Source organism: Belonocnema kinseyi, chromosome 10, assembly GCF_010883055.1.
Source record: "Belonocnema kinseyi isolate 2016_QV_RU_SX_M_011 chromosome 10, B_treatae_v1, whole genome shotgun sequence".
Taxonomy (NCBI): domain Eukaryota; kingdom Metazoa; phylum Arthropoda; class Insecta; order Hymenoptera; family Cynipidae; genus Belonocnema; species Belonocnema kinseyi.
This window is the reverse complement of record NC_046666.1, coordinates 49,777,307-49,791,614: the sequence shown is the minus strand read 5'-3', so window position 1 is coordinate 49,791,614 and position 14,308 is coordinate 49,777,307. Positions and strand designations below refer to the sequence as shown.

The 14,308-nt window shown below is 27.5% G+C and overlaps 1 long non-coding RNA gene across 1 annotated transcript in view; it reads left to right on the top strand.

Annotated features, from left to right (window-relative positions):
- Positions 1 to 4,086, top strand: part of LOC117182060 — a 427,109-nt gene extending 423,023 nt beyond the window's left edge. Inside the window, exons 5-6 of the long non-coding RNA XR_004468259.1 lie at positions 3,041 to 3,115; positions 3,226 to 4,086. This is a non-coding gene — a long non-coding RNA (uncharacterized LOC117182060). The remainder of the gene's footprint in view (positions 1 to 3,040; positions 3,116 to 3,225) is intronic.
- The last annotated feature ends 10,222 nt before the right edge of the window (positions 4,087 to 14,308 follow it).

Below are 14,308 nucleotides of genomic sequence, written 5' to 3'. Positions count from 1 at the left end.
AAAATTAAAATTCGAAAATTTTTTCTAAAGCCTCCAGGGGACTTCGTTTTCGCACGAAAAAATTTTATGTGCCCTTATTGCATCCGCACCCACAATTAATTTGTAGGTTGAAGTAATCCACTTGTAAAATGGTGTAGTCCACTTATGTAGTCTGTGTAATCCACTTGTAAACAAGAGTAATTCACTTACGAAATCCATTTAATCCACTCGTAAGTCAGAGAAATTCATTTGTAAAAAGAAGAATTCAGAGTAATCACAGTAAGATAGAGTAATCCATTTGTAATCCAGTTATATCCCCTTGCCATCTTTAGTAATCCACTTACGTAATTCGAGTAATCCACTTGTAAACTGGATTAATATGGTAATGCAATCCGATAATCCACTTTATCGACTTGTAATCCGAACTAATTCAAATAAATCAGAAAAATCTTAGTATGCCTCAGTAATTCATTTGTATATTGAAGTAATCCCCTTGTAAACTGGAGAAATCATACTGGAAACCACAGTGATCCGAGTAATTCAGAGTAATCCCATTATCCAGGAATAATCCATTTGTAATACGCAATAATCCACTTATGTCATCAGAGTAATCCATTTATAATGTGGCTTAAACCACTTGTAAACTCAAGCAATTTAAATAATTCAGAGTAATCACAGTATCCAGGAGTATTCAACTTGCAATACGCGGTAATCCACTTTCAATCAGGAATAAATCACTTGTAAACTGGAGTACTTTAAGTAATTCAGAGTAATCCGAGTATTACGGTGTAATCTACTTGTAACATGGTACATTCAATTTTTCATACAGAGTAATCCACATTTAACGCGGAGTAATCCTCTTGTAATCCGTCAAAATTCCATTTTTTAACCTAAGTAATCCAAGTGTAATGCGGAGTAATCCACTTATGTAATGCGAATTATCCGATTTTAATCCAGAGTAATCCACTTTTAAAACGGAGTAATTCAAGTAATTTATAGAGTAATCCCCGTATGTGGAAGTAATCTACTTAAAATACGCGGTAATACACTTACAATCGGGAGTAGAACACTTAAAAATAGGAGTAATTCAAGTAATTTAGAGTAATCTCAGTAACCGGAGTAATCCACTTACAATACGCGGTAATCCACTTATGTAATCCCAGGAATCCACTTATAATCGGGATAATCCACTTGTAAACCGGAGTAATTCAATTAATTTAGAATAATCCCAGTATTCAGGATTAATCCGATTATAATCCGAAGTAATCCACTTGTAAAACGCTGTAATTAAAGTAATTCCAAGTAATTCACTCGCAATCCGAGAAATTTCAGTTTTTTACCGGAGAAATCCACTTGTTAGTCTGAGTAATCCACTTCCTCCAATTTTCTTTAAACTTTTTTTTGGCATAAAATTAATTTACTGACTGGAAATTTAATTTTTTAATTTTTGGTTGAAAATTGATCTTTTTTACTTGAAAATTAATTTATTTTGTGGACAATTTAATTATCAGGTACAAAATTGATCTATTTTGTTGGAAATTCACCAATTTTGTTAAAATCATTTTTTCGTTTATAAAAAATGCAACTGTTTTTCTTAAATTTGTCTTTTTAAATTGACATTTTAACCGCTATTTTGGTATCAAATTTATTTCTGTTGTTAAAAATTCAACTATTGTTTAAAAATTCGTCTTTGTCAGTTAAAAATTCAAGTATTTTAGTATAGCAAATTAATTTCGGTGGTTAAAAATTGTTCTACTTATGAAAATTCTTTTTTTTTTTCGTCCATAATTAATTTTTCTTAATGAAAATTTAATTATTGTAGTTTTTATTATAATTTGAACTATGTACTTAGTCAAAATTTTTTTTTTGGTTAGAGATCCATCATTTTACTTAAAAATTAATCTATTTTGTTAAAAATTCGTCTTTTTCGGTAGAAAATAAATCTTCTTCGTCGAAAACTTATGATTTTTATTAAAAATTTCAACCATTTAGTAAAAAAACTTATCTGCGTTGTAGAAAACTCAACTTTGTTTTGAAAATTAATTTTTTTAGTTAAAATGTATATTTTTTCGTTCGAAATTCAACTAATTACTTGAAAATTGAATTACTCTATTAAAACTCGAGTTTTCTCGATTTGGATTTTTCACTTTAGTTAAAAATGGTTCAGTTAAAAATTAATTGTTTGACTAAAGATTTTGACTGTTTTATTTTCGATGAAAATTAATCTTTTTTAGCTGTAAATTAATGTATTTTGTTTAAATTTCTTTTTTTTTGTAGAATATTAAGTTTTTTTTTGTTAAATTCATCTTTTTGGTTGCAACTAAAGTACTTTTTTGAGATTTCAACTGTTTGATTAAACATTCATGTATTTTGTTAACAATTCTTCTTTTTTGTTAACTGAAATTTAAACTATACCATTTTTCATAGTAAATTTATTTTTAAATAATTAATTAATTGTGAAAAAAAAATTGTATAATAAAAATGTAACTGTTCCATTTTTTGTTACAGTTTTTCAACTGAAAATTCAATTATTTATTTAAAAATTTATATATTCTGTCAAAAATTCGCCTTCTACGGTAGAAAATTGATGCTCTTGGTTGATCATTGATGTTTTTGGTTAACAAATCAATTAGTTTATTAAAAATTAATTTTAGTTGTAAAAAATGTAACAACGTTGTAAAAAAGTAATTTTTTTTATTGAAAATTCACCGATTTTGTTGACAGTTTACTCTTTAGGTGATATGAGTTATGTTTATCGATCACTCAAATATCTTAAAATTGTGGTCAATTTTTTTTCAAATTAAATTAAATATATCCAGCAGATATTATAATTTTATTAACAAAAAAACCTCTTTTTATTTCAGAAAAACCTTTTCCTAATTTTATATGCATATCATTTCATTAAGTTCGTATTCTATTCTTGTATTGTTTCTCTTACCTACTATTTGATTAGTTTTTATTATTTAATTTATTGCCTACTTATTTTCCTTATTTTTAAATAGATTATTTTACGTTTTTCCCTTTTCTCTTATAATTTCGTTTCTTTCTTTCTATTTTACAGGAAGGCGAACAACTTCCCCGTTTTATCTGCTGGAGTAAAATAATTACAGACTACAAATCCTTGATCTAAAAAAAGGTAAAAAGGATAATTGCCCAAGAATGAATTATTTACCAATACTAGTGAAAACTCCCGATAAAAGAATATGACTGTTATTACCACCAGTTGGTTTTTAATTTTAATTCCAGATGTCGATACTCGAGCCTATCATCTTGGAAACTTTATGGAATGACATGTTCCTGGAATTTATTCGGCTTCACTCAATATCCTTTGCCATCAGCTGGGTTAGCAAAATCTCGAGTTCATAATTCTTTGATCTCGAGTGTGTAAATTAAAAGTAGGCTCTCTCTCTCTCTCTCTCTCTCTCTCTCTGGTACTTTCAGTTCCACCAAAACGAATCGAAAAGAAAGAACGACATGACCGCCTATGAGAGGGACAAAGAAAATGTTGGGAAATATCTACCAACGAATTCAATATTATTTTTTTTTAGTCACTACGCGGCAAGTCTTTGTTGAGTTTTGTCCCATCTGAACGATTTAGGGATGCGGGGCGTGATAGCAATGGCATAGTCCGCCCCACAGAGGACATAGACGTCCCGGAGAGAAACAGGATTTAGAGGAAAAAATGTCTGATCCCAAAGAGAATGCACCATTTTTCTATAAAAATATGGCTGCGAAGAGTTTCCTAAAAATTAGTTCCGAAATTCAGGTTTTTTGGCAAGAATATATCAAATTTAGTGTATAGAGTACACAGTGGATCAACGCATAGCACAGAGTGAATTACGTTAAATAATTAGGGAATTTTAGTAGTAATTTTTTTCTGTAAAAAATGTATCCACTTGTATAAAGTTCCTTCATCATTTTGAAAACGGAAATTATTAATTTTTTTCTGCTATACAAAATGAGTTAATTAGGATTATCCACTGTGGACTGTTTACCCTAATTTTCTTTCGCCATTTTTCGGATGTAAAATTTTACTGATATTGGTATTAATTTCAGAGCACGAAATATCAGTAAATTCAGAGATTTTCATATTATTTTCGAGTTCATTTTTTAGTACCAGACATTCATTTTAATTGATTTATACTTTTATCTGATTGCTTCTATTTTTGCATTCTTGGATATGAAAATGATTGGCCCTGAATGCATTTGTTTTTATTTTCTGCTTTTTCTTCTTGTTTTATCAAACTTTCATAGTAATGGAAATTAAATTTAAAGGATTTTTTATGACACTTTTTGTTATAATTGTCAAGAATTATTACGATTGAATTCGGGATAATTGGGAATTCAAGGAATTTCAGGTATTTCAGAGCATTCCGGGAATTCAGAATATTCAAGGAATTTGGAATATTCAGGGATTTCAGGGAAATCAGAGAAATTCAGGATTTCAGAAAATTCATGGACTTCCGAATATTGAAGGAATGTAGAATATTAAAGGAATTTAGGAAATTAAAAGATAACAAGGATTTTCAAATATCAAAGAATTTCAGGGAAATAATATAATTTTGAAAATTACAGAGAATTTAGCGAATTCAATGAATTTCAGAAATTCAGAATATTCAAGGAATTTGAAATATCAAAGGATTTCAAGGAATTCAACGAATTTTAAAGATTTCAGAGCGAATTCAAGGAATTTCGTGAATTTAGAATATTCAAGGAAATTCAGGAAATACATAAATTTCAGAAAATTGAGAGAATTCCAATGATTTCACTTCTGAATTCACAGAATGCGTGGCATTCAGATAATTATAGGAATTCAAAACCTTCAAGGGTTTCAGATAATTCAAGGAGTTCTGAGGTTTTTAATAATTTAGTAATTTACATATTTTGATAAATTCAAGGAATTCAGGAAATTCATAGATTTCAGAGAATTTCAGGGGTTTTACCGATGAATTCATGGAATTCATGGCATTCCGAGGTTTCAAGGAATTCAAAATATTCAAGCGTTTCAGATAATTTTAGGAATTCTGAGGTTTTCAATCATTCAGTAATTCAGATATTTTCAGAAATTCATGGAATTCAGGAAATTAAAAATATTTAATGAAATCTGATGATTGAAGGATTTAAGGGAAGTCATTTTTTCAGATTTCGGAGCATTTAGGAATAAAGAAAGTTCAATTAATTTCATAGGAATTCAGAAAGTTGAACAAATTTAGAGATTTCCAGGAATTTATATAATTTAACGAATTCATAGAATTCAATACAATCAAAGATTTTTACGAATTCACTTAATTCAAGGGATTCAGAATTTTCGAGGAAGTTAAGAAATTCGCACATTTTAGTATATTCAAGGAATTCAGACTATTTAAGTATTGCATGGAAATCTGAGAACTGCAGAATTACAGAAAATTCTGGGAATCCCGAATATTGAAGGGATTTAGAGTATTTAAGAAATTCAAATATAACTGGGATTTCCAAATAGTAAAGGATTTCAGGGAATTAAACGAATTTTAGACATTTCAGAAAATTTATTAAATTCAAGGAATTCAAAATATTAAAGGAATTCAGGAAATTCATAAATTTAAGAGAATTTCGGGTATTTCACCACTGAATTCATGGTATTTAGAGAATCTATGGAATTCAAAATAATCGAGCGTTTCATTTTTTTTCATTTCAGAGCATTTAGGAATTAAGAGAATTCAATGAATTTCAGAAATTCCGAAAACTTAATAAATTTAGAGATTTTCAGGAATTTTTTTCAGGATTTCAGGAAATTTAAAGCTAACAGGGAATTCTAAATTTTCAAGGAAGTCAGGCAATTCAAGGATTTCAGAAAATTCAACGAATCTTAGGGATTTCAGAAAAATTAAGATATTCTGAGAATTTAATGAATTTCATGAATCCAGAATATTCAAAGAATTCTGGAAACTCACAGTTTTCTAGGATTTCAAAAAAATGCAGTAAACTGACAGATTTTCAGCAATTTATGGAATTCGGGGAATTCAGAATATTAAGAGAATTTAAGGAATTCATGGGATCCGGAGAATTCAACGAATTCAAAATATTTCAGGATTTCAAATAATTCTAGGAATTTTGAGGTTTCCAATAATTCAGAATATTCAAGGAGTTATAAAATTAAATGAATTAAAGGAATTTCAGGAATTCAGAATATTCAATGAATTCATGGAATTCATAGAATTCAAGAAATTGAAAAGGTTGCAATAATTTAGAATATTCTAGGATTCCCGGGAAATCAGAGAAATCAAGAACTTCAGAAAATTCGGCGAATTCAGATATGTCTTTTTATATACTCAAGAAATGCAGAATATTCCAGGAAATCAAGAAATTCAGAGAATTCTGCACGCTCGGAGATTTTCAGGAATTCAGAGAATTTATAGAATTTAGGAAATCCACAGATTTCAGAGAATTCAGGGTATTTCAGGATTTTCAGAGCATTAAAAAATTCGAGAATGTTAACAAATGTAAGGAATTCTGAAAATTCAGGGAATTCATGAGATACAGAGAATTCAAGGAATTCAGAATATTCAGGGATTTCAGATACTTCAAGGAATTGTGAGATTTTCAAAAATTCGGAATAATCAACGAATTCAGGACATTTCAAGGATTCATGGATATGACCATGATCGCCCTGGATGATATTTTTTCTTGAATTTATTCATTTCCATCTTTTTTATTTTGTAATTAAACATAAGTGACATAAATATTACTTTAAAATTCATTTTGAACAACCAATTTTTTAGTTTTAACTTTATTTTGTATAAAAATAGAAAGACATGACAAAAAGTGTTATCTGAACAATTTTCTAAACTGTTCCCTAGTTTACATGCAGTCCTGAGTCTGAAAATGGCCATAGTTTGAAGACGCAAGCTTCGCAAGATCCTGCCAGTGGATACGGTGAATCCAAACGTCATGAGATCAACTCTTATCTATTCCTTGCCGACATTTAACGACAGAATTCCCTATATAGCCTAACTTGACGTTTTTCACCCCTTGACCCCTAAAAAGTAACTTTTTATCTACAATCTCATTGAAGGAGATTAAAACTATTAATTTTCAATTGTTAACAAAAAATTACAATTATCGGTATATGCGAAATTGAAAGGGAAATTGAAATCATTTTAGGAAAAAAGTGGTGCGCAGAAAATGTTTCCAGTTATGGGCCATCCATAAAATACGTTAACAATTTTTATTTTTCACCCCCCCCCCCCTCCCCTAAACCAAAAGTAACGTAGTTTTTGCTAAAAACGAATTTTACATTTATAAATTCTTTTAAATAAAATTATTGTAGACAGCATATTAAATTGAATTGAACATCCATTTTTCTTGCCAAAGATTCATAATTTTAATTCTTTTAAATAAAATTATTGTGGATAGCATATTAAATTCAATAGAAAACATTTAAAATTGCGAGGAAATATATTAAGAATTTCAACGAAATAGCTGAATTCTCAACCAAAAATGATTTTCGACTCAAAGAGATAAATTTTCAACACGAAAATGCAAACTAAACAATAATAATAATTATCAATTTTAACGAAGCGCATCAAAAACAAAATAGATTAAATTTCCCGTGAAAAAGGCGAGTTTTCAAAAAAAATTGTTTAATAATTAACCAAATAGTCATATTTTCAATCGTAAAGGACTAATTTTTACAAAGACTGTTCGTTTTTAACAAAAAAAAGTTACTTTCAAAACAAGAATGATAAATTTTTAACGAAGAGAGACTTTTTTACCATAAAAGATAAATTTCCTTTTCAAGCGGATGCATTTTTAACAATATAGTTGAATTTTCTAAAATTCTAAAATTATAATAGGAACATTTCATGGTGGTTGTCCAAATTTGGTCTTTGTATTCTTAGTTTTATTTTCAGAAATTCTGCACATTAAAAAAAGTTAATTTCTAACCTCGTTGAATATTCAGAATAAAAATATGCATTTTTAATCATCTAGTCGAATTTTCAAACAAAAAAGATTTAAATTCAATCAAAGGTTTTAATTTTTAAGACAAAAAGAATGTTTTAGAAAACAGTGGAATTTTAAATCGGGAAAGATGAATTATGATCAAAGAAGATAATTTTCAAAAAGGAAAGATGAATTTTTAACAAAATAGTTGAATTATCAAATAAAACTTTAGATGAATATTCTGTCAAGAAGTTGAATTTTTTTTAACAAGATTAATTTTCTTTCAAAAAAGAGGACGTTACGACAAAATATATCATTTTTTTGCTAAATAGTTAAGTTTTTGATATGCTTTGAATAACTTTGAACAAAAACAAAAAAAATGACTAAGTTTCAACAAAATCGTTAAATTTTTAACCAAAAATGTGAATTTTCGTCCAAGAAGATTCTATCAAAAAAGATGAATTTCCAACTTATCCAATATACAGGATAAAGTTTTAACTAATCATGGAATACATGGTTAAGTTTTAGATAAAGAAATAATTTTGAACAAAAAAATTAATTTCAACAAAGTTGTTAAATTTTCATCTAAACAGATGAATTTCCAAAGAAGAAGATTAATTTTCTACCAAAAAAGACGAATTTAGAATAAAATACATCAATTTTCAACAAAATTATATTTTTAATGCCAAAAAGAAGAATTATCTACAAAAGAGTTGAATTTTCAACTCAAAATAATATTTTTTTAACCGAAAATATGATTTTTGAACCAAAAAAATGTATTTTCTTCCAAATTGTTGAATTTTCAAGCCAAAAAGATGAATTTGCTACCAAACAGTAGAATTTTTAACATGAGCTTTAAGTTGAAAGCAAATTGGTTAATTTTCAATAATGTAGTTCTACTTGTCACTTAATTGACTATGTAAAAGTTGATATTTAAAACAAACAATTGCATTTTTAACAAAAATTATACATTTTTAGCCGCAAGAAGATTAAATTTCTACCGAAAAGGAAGATTTTACAACAAATTACATTAATTTTTAACAAAAAAATGGAACTTTCAACTGACATTTTTTTCTAACCAGATAGTTAGATTTTTTTTGAAAATGATACATTTTTAAACAAAAACTGAATATTTTAATTTTAGTTAAAAAATTTTATTTTCAACCAAACATGAAACGAACTTTTAAAATAATAGTTAAATTTTTAACCATTGAGATCAAACCTCAACTAAAAAAATTAATTTATAACAAAACAGTCGAACTTTTGATAAAAGAGATTACTCTTTAACAATACAGTTGAATTGTTAACCAAATAATTAAATTTTTAACCAAATAATAGGAAAAAAATATATAGTTTTAAACCCCCCACCCCCAAACTGGTACCAAAGTTTATGAAAAGTGCCATTGGTAAGAATACAAAAAATAAGAGTATAGAGTTATAGACGTCACTTTTTATTTCAAGGATTTTCTCTGTTTGTTCAATAATGACGTCAATGCCTACACTTTTCAGAATTTTTAGCCATTACTTTTTTCTTGATTTATGTCTCGATCCCTGGTCGTAAAAACGACTGACTTTGTTCCATTTACCACATTATTTAGGCACCAATACGCAGATGAAGGCAAAGTGGGCCTGCCAGAAAGATGAATTTTTCTTTCACGAGCGTCCTTTTACGATCGTGCATATTTACCCTCCTTGAGGTTCCAAATTATCGCGTCAGTCAAGAAATTGATCGAGATTTTGATTTATTACGAGGCACTCAAGGGGCATTGGAAATGTTTGCTTCTTAAACAAAATCTACCCTCTTTTAGCTCAAAAATAATTATATGGTCTAAAAAACTTTTAGTTTTCAGGAAATTAATAGAGGAAGTCATCACAAGGATTGATCAGATGATAATTATGCCGAAGACGTGAATGAAATAATAATTTAGAATCATTTAATTGATTCTGTGTTTTTCGAATTTTGTGTGTTGGAAAAAGGAAGATGTATTAAAAAGTGATTATATGATTTGCAATTTGGATTTAATCATTTTTTTTAGATGGGGGGGGGGGGGGCAAAAACTGTTTTGTATGTTTTCCGATGATAAATTTGAAAAAAGTCTCCTCTTTTCCAATTAAAAAAATGTTTGAAGATTTTTTTTTGAATGGGAGTGAATTGAAAAAAAACGACTGAACATACGAACGAAATTATCTCGGTAATCGCTTCTCCCTTTTGTGTGATGATTCGTAATTTCTTTGAAGACTCTAGTTCGATATCCCCACTATTGCCAGTCTAAGCAAAGCCTGTATCCGACCAATCTCTCCCCCTCTTTCTCCTCTCTCCTTCCATCATCTTCTTCCCTCGCCCTCCTCCTTTTACCCCCTCTCTTATTATGAGATATCCCCACTACTCCACTACTATACAAGCTCCTTTGTACTCATGCGCATCCTGAATGGATTAGTGTACTCCATATTCTATGATCTATATTCTATATGATACAACCCTTACGTCAAGTTTAACTTCTGCCGTTTAACCCCACTCCCACACAAAAAAAAAATTCCCCTGTTTTCAAGAAATTTCCCCCTTTTTACATTTTTATTATTTTTCGCCTCAATGTGAATTGAACTGATAACACCCATGAGAAAACTAATTACTTTTCATTAAAAGTTAATTTTTTAATTTCAAATATCTCCTAACACATATATCTTTGGCTGGGATTTCATTTTAGTATTTGAGTGGAAATTTAATTATTTTGTTGAAAATGCAACTTTTTCGTTAGAAAATCATATTTTTAAGTGAAAAATTCAAATATTTTGGTAAAAATTCGTTCCATTTTCGGTTGAAAATTAATTTTTTTAAATTAAAATTTAAACATTTCGTTTTTGGTTAAAAATAAATTTTTCTTAGTTAAAAGTGTAACTATTTCGTTGAAAATTTATCTTTTTTTATTTGAAGATAAAACTATTTAGTTGGAAATTCATTTCTGGTAAAAAATTCAACTATTTTATTAAAAATTCTTTTTTTGGGGTTAATTTTTTGAACTGAAAATTGTAATACTCTTTTCTTTTTTTTTGAAATTGATATTTTGTTAAAAAGTCTTCTTTTTTGTTGAATTCACCCTTTTTTTATTTCAAATTAAAATTTTGTTTGGTTCACTGAAATTTAATTTTTGTTAGTTAAAAAATGAACTACTTGATATAAATTTAACTGCTTTGTAGAAAATCCATTTTTCTTGCCGAAGATTCATAATTTTAGTTCAAACTTCATTTTTTTGGTTAAAAATTTAATTATTTGGATAAGAGCTCGCCTTTCTTGATTGAAAATTTAACTATTTGGATTAAAATTAGACTTCTTTACTAAATATGCTTTTTTTAGATTCAATTATTTGTTATAAAATTCATGTATTTTCTTAAAAATCCGTATTTATGGTAGAAAATGAATTTTTTTTAGTTAAAAATTCATAATTTTAGTTGAAGGTTATATACTAATTCGTTAAAAATTCTTCTTTTTTGTTTGAATTCAACTTATTTCAAATTATTTTTTTAAAGATAATTGTTTATACTAAAAATTGTTAACGATTCCTTTTTTGCTTAAAAACGTAACTCTTTTGTTAAACATTCGTCGTTTTTGTAGAAAATTAATTATTTTGTTAAAAACTAAAGTTTTTTTCGTTCCAAACTAAACTATTTAGTTTAAAATTATGCATTTTGTTAAAAATTCATCTTTTGGGGGAAAACTTATCTTCTTCATTGAAAATTCATGTTTGTACGTTAAAAATTCAGTTATTTGGTATAAAATTCAACTATTTTGTTAAGTGTTAATTTATTCATAAATTTATTTATTTCCGTGATTATTTATTTTCACATTTATTTATTTATAGTTGATAATTCAACTATCAGGTTGGAAATTCGTTTTTTTTTATGAATTCAACTCGAGGTTTTTTCATAGAAATTCATTTTTAACTGAAAATTTGACGTTACCGGTTTTGTTGCAAAAAAATATATTTTTTAGTTGAAAATTCGTCTTTTAGTAAAAAATTAATCTTTTTTTGGTAGAAAATTAATTATTTGGTAGAAAACTGTTTTTTTTTCAGTTGTAAACTAAAATATTTGGTTTAAAATTTTACGTTTTGCTAGAAATTCATCTTTTAGTAGAAAACTTATCTTTTTGATTAAAAATTCATGTTTGTAGGTTGAAAATTTAGTAATTTGGTAAAAATTCAACTATTTTGTTGGAAATTCGTTAGTTTTTTGTTAAATTCAACTCGTTGAGTTTTTTTTTGTTGCAAATTCATTTTAAACTGAAATTTTTGACATTTCCGTTTTTCTTACAAAATATATATTTTTAAGTTGAAAATTCAAGTGTCAAAATAATCGTCTTTTAGTAGAAAATTAATCTTTTATGGTAGAAAAGTTATCTTTCTTCGCTGAAAATTAATTTTTTGTGGACAAATTTTAACTTGTAAAATCAACTATTTGATCAAAAATGCCACTGTTTTTAGTTGAATTATAATTTTTTTTAAAAGAAAAATGTGAATAATTTTAATTGAAAATACATCTTTGTAGGTTGAAAATTTAACTAGTTTTTTTCAAAGTTTAATTATTTTGTTGAAAATTAAAATGTTTTGTGAAAGTCACGTTTCTTATTCGCAAATTGAACTATTTTGTTAAAAATGCTTTTTTGACTAAAAATTCTTTCTTATTTGTAGAAAATTTATCTCCTTTACAAATAAAGTTAAATCCTTTTTGTTCAGAATTCGTTTTTTTTGTTTGAAAATTCAACTAGTATTTCAACAGAAATGCAACTGTTTAGTTGAAAATCCGAATGGGGGGGGGGGTGTAAAAAAATTACATTCATCAACGAGGTGGAAAGCGGGTAAAAAAAGGGTAAAAATTGTTGACGTAGTTCATGACGGTTGATGGTGTTGGAGGATTTGGATTTTAATCTACCTTGTATTAATTTATTATTTTATTATTTATTTATTATTTATTATTAATTTTATTATTAATTTTTATTAATTTATTATTATTAATTTTATTATTATAAATAAAAAAAACAAAAATTTAATGTTGAAAAACAGTTTTTTTGCAAACAGCGGCAACATCTTCAGCAAAGAACTGCAAATGAAAATGTTACAATGAAAATGTAAAAAAAATCTCGTTAGTACATACGAGTAGGTAAACACAAGGGGGATAAAGCCCATCCATTTTATTCTTGTTTGCTGATGTGGGAGAAAGGCATCGTTTTTTTTTTTATTTTTTGTTTTGCAGATAAGGGATAGTAGTTGACGTTATCTGTCAATAGATGGCAGTCTGGGTGTCTCTTTAGGATGTTCGGGGCGTCCCTGGCGATAAATGGAACAATCTCGCAATCTGAGAGAAACCCAACCGCCCATTTCTCTTTTCACCTAACTCGGGCTGACTCGGGTTGGCTTGTAACTTAACAAGATTTGCAGGTTTCTGCGCAATTTTTTTTTAATTCCAGAAGCAAAAAATTAAATAGAGTGGTCCACTACTGAAGGGTGGCCCATTATTGGTGCGCTCAACAAACGATTTGGGCGAATCAATAAGATTATTTGCGGTTTAACCATACATTCATAGAATATTTTTTAACAATCTATTTAGATTATTACATTTTAAAAAAAGGAAAAGAAACAATCTACAAAAATTAATGCATTTATAAAATTTTTCTAATATTAAAATTTACTCTTTTTACCAAACTTTGGTTATTTTTGCCTCTAATTAGCCGAAAAGTGAGGTACTTTGGAAATCTGTTTTTTAATAGTTAATCTTTTTCATGGCTATTTTGCATAAAATTATTCATGATAAAATAGATTACTAAAAAACATAGAATATGGTTTTTATATGGACAACAAAATATTTTGTTTACCCAATTCAATTTTTTCGTTGTCTTAACCAAATATTTCGGCAGATGGAGAATTTGATTGTTTCAATAAAAAAAAAAATTTGTTGGCCAATCAAATAGTCGGGGAATTTAAAACTGGTCAGGTAAAGTCAGGAAATATGAGAAAAACTTGACAGTCAGGGAATATTTGATAAATTAAAGTTAAAATTAATTTGATTATTTATTTGAAATTTCAACAATTTTCTTAAGTCATTCTTTTTGATAGAAAATTTTTATATTTGGGCTGAAAATTCATCTATTTTGGTAGAAATCACAACTTTTTTGGTTCAAAATCACAGCTGTTTGGTTAAAAATTAATCTATTTTGGTTGAAAATTGCATTATTTTGTTGAAAATCCGTCGTTTTTTGGTTGTATTTTTTGTATATTTGGTTTAGAATTAAACAACTTTTTTGGTTGAAATATCAATTAACTACCAGGTGTATACATATGAAACCGGTATTTTTTCAAGAAAAAAACACATTTATTTCAAGAGAATGATAACAAATATTTTATTCAAAGTATGCGCC